Consider the following 3,094-nt stretch of genomic DNA (forward strand, 5'->3'; position numbering starts at 1 on the left):
TAATTCGTGTTGATAAATGAATATATTATCATATATAATAGTTGCATATATCTTTATCAGAGAGAAACCTGAGAGAGGACATGACGACTCAAAATCTGTAACTACAAAATGTTGCTGCACTACTGCCCTCTGATAAAGTGGATATAAATTACATAGCAATGTCCATTTTTCTTAGGATACATCGTCCACTTTTCAAGGCTGAATAAAATAAATCGATATTTGGTTCATATAATCGTGTTACATATAGCATCTGTGCTACCCGCACACGTGTTATCTGGAACAAACTGGAGCAAACAAACCTCTAGTTTCCACCGAGAGTTTAATCCGGAGAATGTAAGGCCGAGTTCACACTTTGACAGAAAAGCGGAAAAGCGGAAGTCAATCGGAACTCTAATAGTAATAGTAGGCGGTACATTTTGGTTGTCTGCTTCTGTCTTTCCGTTCTGATTGGCTTCCTCTTTTCCGCTTTCCATTTTTCCGTCAAGGTGTGAAAACTCGGCCTAAAAATCAATCAACAGTCATTTTCCTTATTACAGTCGAATGCGACAGGGGAATGCTCGACTATTAGTTGTTCTTACGTTCTGATCCGAATTAAACTCTCAGCGGAAACTAAGCCTGGCTCCTACACACTGGACGCGGAAACGCTTGCCGCGCGGTAAAATATGATGTGATAGCCAATAAGACAACTCCTAACATGTTCATTGGCTACCGCATTACATTTTACTACGTGGCAAGCATTTCCGCGTCTAGTGTGCAGAATCGAAACCATTACCTCTGTCATGGTTTCTACTCATTTTTTTTTTATGAGTGCATTGGAGTAAGGAGTTATGATAGGAGCATATTGGAGCATGTTGGAGCATGAAACACGAACAAACTTATAACGACTATTAGAACGACTTGCGTCATTAAATGGAAAGCACTCAGTATAGACATCCATCTGGCTTTCTTCAGATATATATCATTGCACGCGAGCTAATTGCGCACTGCCAATTATAACGCTAGAAAAAAAATAAAGAAAAACTTCACAAAAGTCATTGTGATTGGTAATGGGCAATTGCAATCAACAAGAAGCCTCCTTACTCATAAAAAAAATCATGTCATGATATTACATGTAATGATAAAATCATGTAACAAAACATGCAAGTCACATAACGAACTGTTCCAAATCAGTACGTGATTTTTTATAATGAATTTAAAAATGATATTAGAAATAATTTAATTCATCATGTGCTTTTATAATTGTCAAATTTTAAGAAATTGAATGATAGAAATAGAGGAAAAAAGAACATATTATCATGTGACTTTTCAATTTACGTAATTTAAAAAATCACGTACTGATTTGGAACAATCCATTATATGGTTTATGTGTTTTACAGTACGGTCAATGCGATGCTGCAAACGTTTTGAAGCGTTTTTTAATTGATTAGTTTATAAAATTCTTTTTAATTGATCCATTAAATGCTTTAAAGCATTTGTAGCGAAACTTTGACCACAGTTTTAATTACATGATTTTATCATGCAACTGTATGATGTGATTTTAGTTGTGATCAAAGTCTCACTACAAATGCTTTGAAGCATTTGATGGACCAATTAGAAGAAAGAATTTTGCAATGCAAACCAATTAAAAACCGCTTCAAAACATTTACAGCATCGCGTTAACCGTATCCTTTATTCAATAAGGCTGAGTATCTATCATAAAATTTTATTCTTAAGATGGAAGTGAAAAATCAAAATTTTAACCATTGAAGTTGATGGAAAAATTTTTCACTTTTATTTTTCATCGTACGAAAAAAGTTTCATGATTGATATGAGGCGCGATTCCGTAACTGTTTTACACGTCTATCGACAGTTGTCATTACGCAGCTTTTTCACCATATAAAATATCTGCGCAACGATAATTGTTGGTAGGCGTGTAAAAACAGTTACAGGGAATCGCACCCCTGGGAATCGATGTATCTTGAATGAAGTGAAAATTACAAAAGTGTGCACATTTATTAGATGAATTTGCTCACTTTTTAATTTTCATCTCATTTCGAGATACACAATCGACTCCCTATTCTTTTTAGCATTTCAGCTTTTTGCACGTTTTATCTTTTCTCTTTTTTTTCTCCAACGTGAGAGAAAAGGAAGAAAGATGAATCGTGTCAGAAGTTCAGCTAAAAAGAACAGGCCTACAAAAGTATGTTCGTGCAATTACGCAAACTGGAAGTGGAGTGCGCATGCGTGCGCATGTGTATTACATATACATATGTGATATGTATGTGGCAGTGCGTAAATGTGTGGTGTGTGTATGTGTGTGTGTGTGTGTTTGTGTTGCGTAGTTGTGTGTAGTGTATGCATATACAGATGATACGGGTTTTGCAATTGAACTCGATCCGGAATCGTGTCGTCTTGATCCTCTGATGTCGTTCGGTGAACAATAACATCGGCCGCGTGATTCTACTTGACGCTAAACAAAGTAGCGAGGTTGACCGAGCGTTGACTCGACGCTAAGGAGACGATCCGTGACCAGCTTGCTCGTGCTCTTCCATAGCTAGGGCAGTGCAGGATAGTTCCCTGCGGTTGTGAATGCAACTCGGTATTATCCCAAGCATATGACGGACATCCGCGGTTTTAACGTTTTCCTCACTCATCGGCAACAAGAATTGGCCAGATGAAGGTAATCGTGCTGGTTAAACGCGGAGTAATGTTAATCAAAAATATAATCAAAAATATAAAAAGAAAGAAAAAGAGAAAGAGAGAGAGGGGATTATGCTCGTACTGTTCTGTTTGTTGTTTATTGTTGAAACAAGTTCTTCATCTATTTTTTTGCTTAGGCATGTCGCGAGAGTTTAGTTAAATGAAATTATAATTCGGAATTTTTGCGATATGTTTATTTTTTGGGGCGTGTTAATGAAACCTATGTTGTGCAGTCTCCTAAAAATGAAGCTTAGGGCTATAGATAATTAAGAATGAAAAGTCTTCTGTTATTTTGGATTTTTACAAACAATTTTATGTACATATTTATTACTTATTGTTTTTTATGCATATGTAAACATACTTTGTGTGTGTGTGTGTGTGTATATATATATATACACACACACACACACAAAGT

The 3,094-nt window shown here is 36.0% G+C and overlaps 1 protein-coding gene across 1 annotated transcript in view; it reads left to right on the plus strand.

Moving 5' to 3' along the window:
• The first annotated feature begins 2,395 nt into the window (after positions 1–2,395).
• Positions 2,396–3,094, plus strand: part of LOC108685025 (ATPase family AAA domain-containing protein 2-like) — a 17,985-nt gene continuing 17,286 nt past the window's right edge. The window contains exon 1 of the mRNA XM_018189634.1: positions 2,396–2,679. The gene's annotated coding sequence lies outside the window, so the exon portion shown is untranslated. The remainder of the gene's footprint in view (positions 2,680–3,094) is intronic.

Source organism: Atta colombica, unplaced genomic scaffold (genome assembly GCF_001594045.1).
Source record: "Atta colombica isolate Treedump-2 unplaced genomic scaffold, Acol1.0 scaffold142, whole genome shotgun sequence".
NCBI classification, from domain to species: domain Eukaryota; kingdom Metazoa; phylum Arthropoda; class Insecta; order Hymenoptera; family Formicidae; genus Atta; species Atta colombica.